General features: G+C 39.2%; 1 long non-coding RNA gene across 20 annotated transcripts in view; it reads right to left on the reverse strand.

The window, feature by feature from the left end:
• Window positions 1-10,295: 10,295 nt before the first annotated feature.
• LOC122162355 overlaps window positions 10,296-13,454 on the reverse strand; it is a 310,769-nt gene continuing 307,610 nt past the window's right edge. For all 20 annotated transcript variants that reach the window (XR_006169512.1, XR_006169508.1, XR_006169506.1 and 17 more), the window contains one exon: window positions 10,296-13,391. This is a non-coding gene — a long non-coding RNA (uncharacterized LOC122162355). The remainder of the gene's footprint in view (window positions 13,392-13,454) is intronic.

Consider the following 13,454-nt stretch of genomic DNA (forward strand, 5'->3'; position numbering starts at 1 on the left):
TGCAAGCTATATTAAGTACAGGTGATTTTCCACATGTTGAGAACATTAGACCAAGAAAGCCTGAGATTCTCTCCAGTGCAAATCTATGCTTCCCGAGGTATCTGGAAAGCTTGAGCCAGCCAAGTGAATGTGTGCTATCACCAATGGTATCATCCAGTTCCTCTTAGACCTTAATTTCTTTCCATCTCTTCCCTGTTCACTGTAGGTTTGTTCCCTATGATAGTCCTTCTGAGCCCACTTATTCATTACTAAGCAGCAAGTGAGAGAGAACAAGAGGTAGAGGAACCTATGGTTTTATTACTTAAAAGTAAAAAAGCTATCACAAATGTGCAGATTGGAAGAGCAGAATGGGATATCTGATGGTGGAAAAGGTACAGGTTGCAGACAAGGAAATGCTTGGGGGAGGTCTGAAGAAGGAAAGCTGAGGGCCTGGGGAAGCCGTGCAAACCCACGTGATGGGGAAAGAGGCCCTTCGCCTTGTGTGATGCTGTGGGTGGAGCAGCAATCAAATAGCAAAGTAAGAAAAGGAAAAATAGCGTTAAACTGCAGGGGTGCAAATGCAGACTGTTAATAAGATGAAGGAGTGATAATATGCCTGTACAAAAGTCCTGAGGATGCCCCAAAGACATGAGCTGGTGTTTACTGGGGCTGCAGTGCAGTGATCTCCCCTCAACCATACTCTTACATTTTTCTGGAGTCTGTGAAGTTAGTAGCAATGCAATTATAGCAAACCTGAACTGAAGTTAATTACTTTTGTTACTAACAATCAGATCAACTGCATCATTTTGGTAGAACTGAATGCATGACTGAATGCATGACCTGAAAAAAAAAAAAAAAAAAATTAAATTGCTGGGTGGTGTTGACCACAATGTTGAATTGAACTTCAGTGCAGTTTCTTACTGATGAATATGCTATGGATGTAACTGTGTATGTATTAAAACATATATGTGTAAGTATGCAAGATGTACCACTATGTGCCCCACAACACATTTACAGATGTTTGTTTCAGTTTTGTAAAAAACACAAATGTAAGTGATTAACAGTGATTTGAAGCGAAGTTGACTCTGGTAAATTAGAAAAGGAATTCACTATGCTTTTATAAAGGTGAATTCTTGCACAAGAAGCTAATTTATAATATTGGGAGAAAAAAAAAAAAAAAAGGAGAAACTGCTCAGGATTGCAGCCACTATGACAAAGTCTGTTATTTTCTCTTTCCTTCCGGTCTCCAAGGTTTCACTCTTCCATGTGACCCCAAAGAGTGGACACAAAAGATACGTATTTGCTTGAAAGGCGAGAAATAATAAAATAATATGTCTTGACTTTAAGTGGTTCCACATAGTACTGGCTCTTGAGTCTGATTTTCTTGCCAGTCTACATATGGCCCTCTCTCAGTTCTTTTGCTATTGTGTTCGGTGTCACTTTTGCTGAAGGGAAATGGCTGAAATGTCACTTTAACCAAACATCTTGAGATTTTAGAGGCAGTCCTGAACTTGAAAAGAGACTGATTCTCATGAGAAAATCCTGCTGCTGGACAGGGAGATGTAAATCACAGCTGGCTTCCAAAATTAGCCAGAAAACAGATTTTTTTGCAAAACTGTGTAGACAGTAAGGCTGAGCTCTGACAGCCTGAGGAATCCAGTTTCACCATGACATAGGGCTGCACAACTCACCTGCATGCCTGCTGGAGATGTTCTGCTGGTACCAATTCAAAGATAAAGCTTCCACATGCCTTCACATTTTCCCATACTGTCCTCAGCCCCCATCAGTATTACATAACAATTTCCATTATTATTATTCTCCCTTATTTTAAGCTCCTGATTTCTTTTAGTTTTTATTGCGGGTCAGGGGAATGTAAGCTTGCTGCTGAGCACTGGGGTGTGGAGGGACTGGCTGTTACTGCAAACAGCTGCACGTCATGTCCATGCTGCTGGTATTATGGTCTGAGTGGGAATTGATAGTGAAGAAGACTGGATCTCTATGCCTTTCCCAGGGACCAAGACCTGCCTTCCCTTGGCCAAGCCAGTCCAGCTTGGGTGGAGAGTACCAGATATACACACCGAAGGACAGAGTGACCACTGGCTGTATCTCTTCTTGGCCAGCTCTTCAGTTTATATTATAGCTCCTTATCTACCCCTCACTTAAAGAAGTCATTACTCTTCTTTTTATCTTCTAACAATACAGACAATTTCACCTTCTGCATTTTATATGGTACTGTCAGTACCCTCTCATATTTTTGATTTCAAGAGCTTTCTCTGAACCTTTTAATTTCCAAGACTGGAAATCTTATTCAGACAATAATTCACTCTTTAAATCTGTCTACCCACATATTCACTGCTGTAATCCAGTGCATCCTATTTTTGCATCTCTTCCTAGATCTTCCTTCAGAGCTTATCCTTCAGAGCCAGTTACCTTAACAAAATATTTTAATATGCAAAAGAATGATTTGAATACTCTTTTCCTTTCAGGTTTTGGGATTTTTTTTTCTTTCTTTCAAAAGATGCTAGATAGATTTGCCATGGGATGACTTAGAGAGAGTATGATGCAAGCACTCTGATGTTGTCTGATACCTGTGAAACCAGATATTTTCTTCTATGCCCCATGCTAGAGAATAGAAGACCAAAGGTAGGTGTTCTGTGGCTTGGTGGTAATTTCCAGTGGGCTCAGTTAGAGGAAAGTAGTTTCTTATTTTCTGTCAAGACTAGCCTGAAGAATGGAAAACATATTTTCCATTATTTTTTAACTCATTGGCAGGACTTCTTCCCATTTACCCTTACACACGTGCATGCACACAAATGCATACATGGGTATGTATACAATACATACATGCAGAACAAAATAACTGTGTTAAGGGTTTAATGCTACAAAGGAATCAGGCACCTGTTACTCTGTTCATACAGATTCAGCTATCATGCGAACCTGAGTTACTGTGATGACTGATGACTACTGCTTTAAGCCAGATGCTATATTCAGCATCAGTATTTTCTATTTATAGCTTCCCGTATTGAATACTTATATTTTTACCTTTATTTTTTTTTTTCTCAGCAGTTAAAGTGTTTTTAATATGAGAAGTAGTGACCAAAATAAGGTAATGTTTGCTCCTTGTATCCTCCTTGATAGATAGCTCTTTTTTTTTTTTTTTAAAGTGGCTGACAAAACTGAGACCATTTCACGTATAAGTAGAAATTGGAGCCAAGAGGGTGAATTGCCTTAAGACCAGCTGCTTGTGGTGGTTTCATATACAGAACTGCTTTGGTCATTCAAACAACCTCAGCTGTGGCTGGAGGTCTTTACCTGAGGTCTCTGAGATTTGCTGTTGCTGATGATAAGGCTGGTGGAGCATGTCTTCTGCCAGTAACAGCTTGCAAGGATGTTCCTACTTATTCTCAGTCCCTCAGGGCAGCTTATGGCGCTTGGATGCTCTGAGGGAAAAGTTTTGTGGGGTTTGTGTTACCCCTTCTGTAAAGCATAAACTGCATTTTTACACATCTGATATTTAGCTGGTTTTAAAATTTCACAAGATTTCCTGTAAGTTTTTCCTATAAATGACAAAGATCTTTTCAATTCTGGTGTAATTTCTGTTTATCTATTTATTTAATTTTTCCAAGTAATATATGGAAAAAAGGTATGGAGAGAACCTATTATTTTGCACTGAATTAAGTGGGTTCTACAAAGTAGTTACTGCTTCTTTCCCTCCCCCAATTGCAATACATGTTTATATAGTAGTAGTTACTCAGATGATTTAGTTTTCTTGTCTGTTTCATTGGAGGAGGAGTGACAGTAGGAGAGGAGGAGGTAATGGTGGATTTGATCTTTAAATTGAACTTGCAGTATAGGAGATGTTGCAATGCTTGGTTGTTAGCAGAGCCTGCAGTGCAGGACAACAACTCACTCTTTGCCCCTGAAATGTTATTAGCCTTCTTTACTCCTCCTTCCAAAATAAAACACAAAATAAATAAAGCTTCCAGCATCAGTAAACTTCCTGCTGTTTGAACTGGCAGGCAGCCAACTCATTTGGATTGCTCTCCCCACTGGTATAAAACACTCATGTAAGCAGAGGAAAAAAAAGAGAGTAGGCCCCTACAACCACATGTAAAAGAATGCTTCGCCAATATTCTGATTTGAACAATATAGCAAGAAATCTCGGGCTTTGTGTTTCAAAACAAGCTTGCTCATAATCCTTTTATTTTCTGGTTTTGAGCATTTATCTCTTAAAACCATACAATCATGCATCAGAATAAGGAGAGAAACAAAATCCCATAGGCACCTCTTTCCTCATTTGAAGTTTTACTTGGGATTCAGGAAAACAGGGACAAAAAAATCTGCAAACAGATGCAGTGAATTTCCAAGAATTCACTCTATAACAACCAGAGAGCAGTAGCACATGTGTTTGGATTCTCTGATGAGGGCCTGTGCTCCACAACAAATTAACAAATTGCACATGTAGGGGTTTAAGCCACATGGGTTCTTCTCATTCACTTAAAGGTATGTTATGATTTGGTTATGGAAACACACAGATTCTGCCCTACATTTGCTAGGAATGTAAAAAACCAGACCCTGCAGGAGGGCCATTTTTGCAAATGGTATTTTCCAAATACTGATTTATTTATTTATTTATTTATTTATTTGGGTGGGGGAGGATTTTTATAACCTTTAACAATTAAAAATCATTTGCTGTAAGTGATGACACCACACACGTAGGATGTTTTACCACAGTCAGCTACCTTGAGACTTGAACCCAGGTTACTGTCTGTACATTTCAGTCTGTGTTTCTGGATTTACACAGGTGAAATGTTGACCTAGAGGAATATGGAACAAACCACTACAGCTTTAAGCTGCAGAGGTTTATTAAAAAAAAGCAGAAACAAAGGCAAGCAGATGGCTAAAGATGAAGGTCACATCAGATTGAGAAGTTTGTCAAAATGTGATGACATAGGTAATCTGTAAACTGTTATTGCACCTAGCTGGAGGTGCTGAAAAACATTTTGAAATTACAAAAAACACTGGAGTCACCAGCACACAGGCAGGAATGATAGCCTGGAGTGGTTCTGCTCTATGGATGAATGCCAGATGTGGAAAGCGACATATCTGGAATTAATGATATTAAACATGCTTTTCTTTTATGCTCAATAATAACTCTATTATGATTGATACAAACCGCAGACACTTTATCTAGTACAAATGGAATCGTCTGTCATTGACTATATTAAATCATCAATTTCTGCATGATGAGGATCGTTTAGGGTAACTAATCATCTGTCTCGTTCTGAAGTCTTTAAGGCTGATCAGATAACGTTTTGAATACTGCCTGAGCAACCATGACAATCTAACCCTTCCATGTAAGGATTGAGAGGGGCCCATTATGCCGTCAAAGCCTGTGGAAATATCACAGCTCTTTCTCTACATAATACCCTGCTGTAAATAAATCACTCTCCACCGCAAACTTTATTGATCACAAGCACTTCCATGCTTGTGTCTAGTGAAGTCTCTACAGAATAAAATGCTGCTTTATATTTTGTCTTGTCAAAATATTAAACGGCTCTGTCAAGCGGAGTCAGGCTAGCAGTGATGGTGTAATTCTGCTGTAGCCCTTCTCATTCCCTCTTTCTATCTCAGCTGCCAAGCTTACAAAGCAGGATTTTTTTTTTATAAACTTTCCAATTATAGTCTCGTAAGATTATGAAGCCTTAAGATAAAGTATCCTAATTTAGAGTGGTGGAGTACTGAACCACTAGACAAGAGACTGCAAGATAAAACATTTCTCACAAGGAAAAGATAACCTGGCTTATTTATATACACAACATTAATGGGCAATAGGAGATGGCCTAGAATATCTCTATTATTTTACCAAGTGAGATGGGGGATAAATAAATATTTGAATTAATTCGAGCTCAAAGTATTTATTATTCACAGGCAAAAAAACTATCTTCTAATTATGAGACAAATGTACCAAAGGAGGACACTGCCAAACTCCCGGTTAGCACAATGCTTTGCATTTTCATAGTGTATTGTTAGTTTGCAGTTCTGTAAATGAGATCATGTAGTTGTAGCCAAACAGGAACATTGTCGTGGTTTGAGAGGCAGAGTCTGCTGCTGCCTCTGACTTCAGCTCACGTTGTGTTTATCATCGGATGGTCTCCCTTTGACACTACTTAGCCGCGCCGAGCCGAGCTCTGCCCTCTTATAACACCCTGTGAGCCTCCCGAGAGAAAACCTGGGGTCTTGCAGAACCTTGCTGAGATCAGCCTGCGCAGATTGTAAGGAGGTTTGGGGCTGTCCTTAGGCAGAAGCTGGAGCACTTTCAGGGCTGCTCTAATTTGTAATGGTATTCACCACCTCAGGATTGCAGGAGCTGAAGCTCTGTCATGCATTCCCACATGCTTCCCACTCCAGGAAAGACAGAATAAGAGCCAAGAGTGGTGGCATAAAGCTCTCACCTGTGCTGAAAATAAGGCTGAAACACAGAAACAGGGAGCTGACAGTGACTTTCTGACTTCTGGGCTTCTCTGGGAATCAGGGAAAATCTGGTCTCAAAATCACCATGTTTTATTCTCTTCCCTATTTGATTTTCATGCAGGCAGAGTTTCTGTTCAGGAAGCATAAATGTAGAGCTAAAAGCCAACGTTATTTCTTTGGGTCTTTTTTTTTTTTTTTTCCCCGTGGCAAATCAAAACCCATATTAGGTGAAAGAGAGAACAGCAGAGAGACCATCCACAGAGAGATGGGCAATTGTGAGAAGAGGTCAAGAACAGAATAGGAAAGAAGGAGCGGCAGATCTGGAGGCCAGCGGAAGGACAGAGGCCGTGAGTAGGAGGTGGACCCACTCATCCCACACATAAACTCTTTTCACTGAGGCAGCAGGGAGCAATCTCTCTGAAAAGCACCCACCACAAGGAAGGCCTGACTCTTCCTGTGCCTTAAAGACATGACTGAAACAGAGATATTCAGTCTCAAAACAAAAGCAGGCAAAGTGAAGTTACGAATGTGATGGGCATTTGACTGCAGAGGCTCACGAGCAGGAGAGTGCTGGCTATCCCTGTGAGTGAAAGCTGCACCATCAGGTTGCTCAAGCTGCACATACAGTTACCCAAAAGAGTTCCTTCATGTGATTATGATCAGAAAAATCTACTTTTAAATTAATCTTAGTCAATAAGTATCCCAATAACATTATATAGCTTTGGGCAAAATCTGAGTCAACTCACACTGCAAGAATTCTAAAATGTGCTAAAATAATCCCATCCTCCTCCCTAGTCTTAGGCTTTTTCTGCTCTACAAATTGCTTCCATCTGGAAGGGACTAAACATTTTGTTTTGAGATTTCAATAACTTTACTTCTTCTTTTCCTTTTTTATTGCAAAATTTTTTGTTCAGACAGGAAAACTTTGGATCTATTATGAGACTCCTTGAATAAGATAAACAACTACTTTACTTAAAACAGGCTTCCATGAAATAGTTTGCTGCCTGTTTGTAGTTTGCTGCCTGTTAGCTTCCACAGTTTTTGTGTGCCTGGCAGGTAATGGGAGGAAAAGAGGGAGGAGGAAGAACAGAGAGGGAAAACAGACCACAAAAGTGGTGTGATTTGGTCAAAAGCTTCAGACCTGGAAAATTTTTGCATATTAACATCTGAAACAGGTAATTCTGGGCTCATTTTGTGAGCGAGAGTTGCTGTGTGTCGACCTTATGCTCCTGAGCCTTCTCAGATGTGTAGCCAGGAGGGATCTGGCCGTGTGCGTTTTTTTTTTTTTTTTTTTTTTTTTTTTTTTTACATCTTTCAGCTAAATCAGAGGTTCTAATGCAAAATGCACTCAGGGATAGCATAGGGAATTGTAACACTCCCTATAGGACTTTTCCATGAACTAATAAATGGATTACACTGATATTTGTAGTTTTTTCATCTGTGACCACTAAAATGTGGATAAAATCTTCATTTTAATACTTCATAATAATCTTAATTTAATCAGCAATCCAAGCACAATTTATTGGATATCTCTTAGATTATTGTGAATGAAGATTTGATGTGCCAGCTACTAAGGCTGGGAATAAGTACATAGCTAAGTAAAGAAACTGAAATTCATATTAATGGAGTGCAGAAATCTGAAGCTGTAAATGGGGGGTGAGGGGGGGGTTGGGGGAAATGCAAGTAGCTACGGTGGGTAAAAGCAAGGGTATTGCTCCACATTTAATGGCTGACTGTTTTAAGGTCCCCAGTCATCTCTTCTGGTCAATCATTAACTGCTAGGAAATTCTCCCATTAGCTGTTATTGCTTAACAACAAGTTAATAATACATGTTTAACCATATTCAGTGTTTTTTTTTTTTAACTGCCCCATAGCTCGTAAGAGCACACGAGCAAATGACAGTTATATCCGCAGAGCTGAGACCCAAAGCAGAGGGATGCAGGCACTCTGCCTTCTCTGGAGAAGCTGTGCTGCGCACCTGCCTGTGGATCTTCACCATGCTTCTACATGGCTGTGATGGTGCTTTGTCAGGAGTGGCAGCTGAAGTGTTTGCAACCAGGCAGAAATAGCAAAACCCTGTGTTTGGAAACCTGAGGACTACAGATTATAGGGAAACTGATCATATAAACTTGTATTTTATTGTTTACAGCATTATTTTCTTCTGCTTTACAAGTAAACGCCCATACCACTTTTCTGTTTTTCTTTCTTTTTTCCCTTTTTTTCTCTTTTTTTCCACTTTTTTTTCCTTTTCTTTTTTCTCCTCTCTTCTCTCCTCTTTTCTTTCCTCTTTTACTTTTTTAATTTTTTTTTCTCCTTTTTTTTCCTCCTTTTTCTTTTCTCTCTCTCTTCTCCCCTTTTCTTTTTTTAACTCTATACTTTCGGTTGGTCTATATCCTATATCACCTCTTTGGAAATAGTTTAAATTCAGAAAACAAACACTAGAATTACTGGTTTAAGAGCACATTGTTTCAAACACAGACTGTCGTGAGCTTATAAATTAAGATTCCTTTCCTACAGGAAAAACAGAAATGCACAGTACAGGCCGACTTGTAGGGAATGTGGCCACCAGTGTCCAGGTCTGTCCTAACAGCACATGTATGTCTCACATTGACTCCAAAGACCTGTGGGCAGAATTTGGCCTGCTATCTAAGGAAGGGCAAGTAGACAATTTATTGCAGTTAGATCCTTAAAAACAGATCCACAATTATCAAATAACAGAATCTGTTAGTTCTGCTGCCTTCAGTGAAATAACAGATCTCCATGGAAATAGGATTACAGGAGTAACGATATTAGATTAAGCCTCATCTGGCTCAATTTCCTGTCTCCGATAGTAGTGAATACTTCAGAGGAAAGTGGCAGAAGCAGAGTATTAAGTGTACTTTTTTTTTTTTTTTTTCTCTAAGTGTGTAGAACCTAGCTATAAAATCTTCTTGCCTTCCTTCTACTCCTTGCTTCTTTCTTTTACTTTCTTCTTGCTTGTCTTGGTCCTTTGTCTCTTGAAGTGGTGCTTTCTGAATTTTGGGCTTAATTGGGAGAGCTGTTGAAAGTAAAAACTATGTCTGAATCACATGGGATTGGTAAGTGCTGTCAGGAATGTAAAAAATCAGTGCAGTGAATTTCTTTAAGTCTTGTCTTCTCAGTTGGTGTTCTTAGAGCACTTGTGTGGCTCCAGTGCCAACACACAAACAGAACTGCTAGTTTGAATTTGTAGAATAGTAGTTCGTTACATCGCAGAGAAACATCCTCTACAAAGATTTGCTAATTATACAATAAAACAAATCCAGAACTAACACATAATATTATATTCAGTATAGGTGATAGATGTTCTTGTATGTGGTCAATCATAAACATATTCCTGAATCTATCATCTTAATGCTACCTGATGAGCCATAACTTAAAAAGTGAGAAAAGCCAGCAACACATTATCACACATAAACACGTAATCTCTCCCTCAAACAAAGTCTCTTTTATATTCTGATCTGGGTCTTGGGTTCTGACTGATAATCATGATTGGTGTGAGGTGCCAGCAAGGAGCTCAGTAACTGGCTACATATATGCTATTTTAATTATAAATATCAGCTTGCCTCATCTTTGTACCAGAAGCTGTGCTTGGAACCAAAGATTCCCATTGTTTGATGATGACAGTACAACAGTGCTTTGAGCATACCTTCCTCCCTTCAAGAAACAAATGTAGTCCACATATGTTTTACCATTTATTTATTTTTTTCTTCAACCAAGTGAAACTCAACTCACAGTAATGCTCGATCTTTAGATATTTAAAATTTAAAAAAAGAAGAAATCTTAATTTGGGGGATTTTTTCTTTTTTTTTAGAGATTCTTCTTTCACAATTTGGTTTTGCTTTGTTGTTGTTTTTTGTTGTTGTTGTTGGGTTTTTTTGTTTGTTTTTGGTTTTTTTGGACTCTTACATTAGACTCAAACTATAGGGGAGAACTGACCACTGCGCTTACACTGCAGTCTCACTGACCAGCAGTCGAATACCCAACACCAATACCGTGATGTACATACTGGGTTCTGTATCACAACTCACTTGCAAAGCAACATACTGATTAATTGTACGCAGCAGGACATCTTAGATGTTGCCAAAAGATGTTGTTGGAGTAGCTATAAAGTAGTAACTTGAAGAGTTAGTGACAAATTAGCATTACCTTGTGAGTTCAAACTAAGGGGAAAGGGCAACCCCTTATGGATTTTGTTCTGTTCCCTTTAAATAAAACCTTGAGATCTATCATTGTAAAGTTTTTTCTTACCAATGTATGTGTTTCTTTCTTGACAAATAATAATTTAATGCCTTTTGTACCTAATGTTTTAAAGATAAGCCATTAAAGAAACAAATTTTAATTCCACAGGTTTCCACAGACTTACTGGGATTATAATGAATTAAAACACAATAAAAAATAACCTGATTAAGGTTATTAAGAGGTTGTATCATCCTTAAGCCATACAAAGGCTCATGAATAAAGGAGTGGCTGTCAGCTGAGAGGTCTGCAGTATGATTAAAAACATGAAAAAAAAAACCAAAAATACTTTCCCACCTGGAAGGGTAAGATGAAGGTTTACTGTCAAAGAATGTACTGAAAAGTCTTTTTCTTCTGTGCAGCTCAGACTGGGGAATGCTCATTCATTTTTTCATATCCAACTATGAATGAAATAGAAATACTATGATTTTTTTCTGTAGTTTGAATATTAGCGTTTGTTATGAAGTGCATTAGCACATCATGATATTAACAAACGCAGGAAAAAAAGAAAAAGGTGGTTATGTCTCCTACATTTTTCCAGGTTCATTTTTATCTCACTGAAGCAATGGAAAATCAGTATGAAAATCCACTAACCCAACCATTCTGCTGTGCATAGAGAGCCAGCGTCCCTTAGCAAGCCTTATAGTATCACATCCATTTATTAAAGCTAGCCAGATAAACTAACAGCTATGTCAGTCCTGCAGCAATTTTCAGGAGGCCACTACTCCATGAACCAGTAACTTTGACTGCTGACATGAAGTTGCTTGAAGTGGAAGTGTTACGAAGAAGCCACCTTCCCCACAGCATCGCTGCCCTGGCTGCTGTCCCCATCTGCCGCGGTGGTGCTGTGGGGCGAGCGTACCAGCAGGCTCTGAGCAGCAGGTCCTGTGTGCTGCTGAGTTTCTCATCAAACGGCCTGCGCTGCATGGATGCTTTCCTCCAGGTAACGCACGCTACAGACAGCCCTCGCTGTGAGTCTGACAGGCGTGTTCTTGCTTACGATTGTAATGAAGATGCAACTGAAGATGCAGATATCATGCATTCTCTTAATTTTTGTTTAATTTCAGATTCTAACAACTTTCACCCTCCCAGATTTTTATACCTGTGAGTAGCAATGTTGTAGAAATGAGTAGCTGAAGTAGAAATAAGAGCAAAGCTCACATGCATTTTCCACAAAATTGTTGCACTTGTCCCACCTTCTGACTGTTGACTGCAATACCAGATTGTATTTCAAAATGTTTTTGATGCTGCTTTTTAAATACACTTCTAAATGGATTATAATCTGTATAATCACAGTAGTGTGAGATGTAAAACAGGAGATGGGGAAACTACTATAGGAGAAAGGATTACTGGTGCATCTGACTTAAAAGCGGTATCTTATACCTTATGCGTTGTAGGCAAATCATTCAGAATTGTGCTTGGCCAGCTTTGCAACTTCTCAGGAGAAAAATTACAGTGTCATTTAAGCCCTTGTACATGAGAAAACCTCACTTCTATTCACTCAAGTAACTCTTTTTTTCTTTTTTCTTTTTCCTCCTTTCAGTCTTCTAATTATTCTATCGGAATTAAGCATTTTCCTGCACTCCTAGAAGTACCCTCTGGGTAAACTCATTTACCTGGCCTTGGTTCTGACATTGCCAGCATATTCGCTGTAATTGCAGTGCTTTATACCTTTATTACAACATTGTACATTTTCATCTACTGAGGGTGGTATCCAGAAGTGCTACATAGACACCAAAAAGACTCAGAAATGCTAGAGATAAGAGTATGCTTTTTTGCAAACATGACAGAAGCAAGTTACAAAACTTCTTCATCTTTAGCCCTCAATAGTGGCACGCTGCAGCAGCTATAGGAAGGGCTGTGCAAGAGTAGGGAGCCGTAATGCTCCAGCTGTGCCCCTGCAACTCAGTTATTTACAGCTGAGATGATTCATCCTCTTGTTTTTTCCACATTTTAGCAATAACAGCAGATAGCTGCTGTCGAGGCACCACATCTGACTGCTGCAGACTGACTACATAATACTTTTAGCGGCATTATTCACAGGAATTACTAACTTCAGCCATGCAGCTGTGCAGTCAATTGCAGAACTCTGTTATCTCACATAATAAATTAGGTTTATTAAACCAAGCCTTGAATTAACTGTCTCATTTGAAACTCAATCTTAGGCTTTCAGGTCATATTTTTTTACAAATTAACCTGAAAACACTGATGGCATAAGTAACATTGAGAATAATGTACGTTTCCCTTGCTATAGGGTAGATCTTCAGCTTATCTGAACATGCCTATGAGCGATGTGGGCAGAGAAGTAAAGCAGAATTTCTTGTGCCCAAAGCTGTGACTGGTGCCCATGTGCAATGGGAATGCTGGGCGGGTGCAGGGAGAGGGAGATGTGCTCTTGAGAAGCATCCCACACTGTTAGTTTCTTCATCTCTCTCAGCTGGGCACAGGGTGTGGGCCTCCTTGATCCTCAGTGTCTTTGAAGTGATGCAAATCTTGAGTGTAACTAAGCTGACTTTTTTCTTCCAGCTGGCAGTTTCACTCTGAACACTTCAGTTCAGCTAAATCTGTAGAAGAGAATGAAGATGGAGACTTGTGCACATCTGAAGCTTCTGTTTCTAGGTGGTCTTCAGGTTCATATAGCCAGAGCTGAACATTCCTGGTAGGTGCTGGATTAGAGAACTCTGTTTTGCAAAAGAGACAAACAAAAATAATTTTTATCTGGTCTTAGAATGGCATTAAGAACC

This window comes from Centrocercus urophasianus, unplaced genomic scaffold (assembly GCF_019232065.1).
Source record: "Centrocercus urophasianus isolate 14NV4802_14NV808 unplaced genomic scaffold, USGS_Curo_1.0 seq_20, whole genome shotgun sequence".
NCBI classification, from domain to species: Eukaryota; Metazoa; Chordata; class Aves; order Galliformes; family Phasianidae; genus Centrocercus; species Centrocercus urophasianus.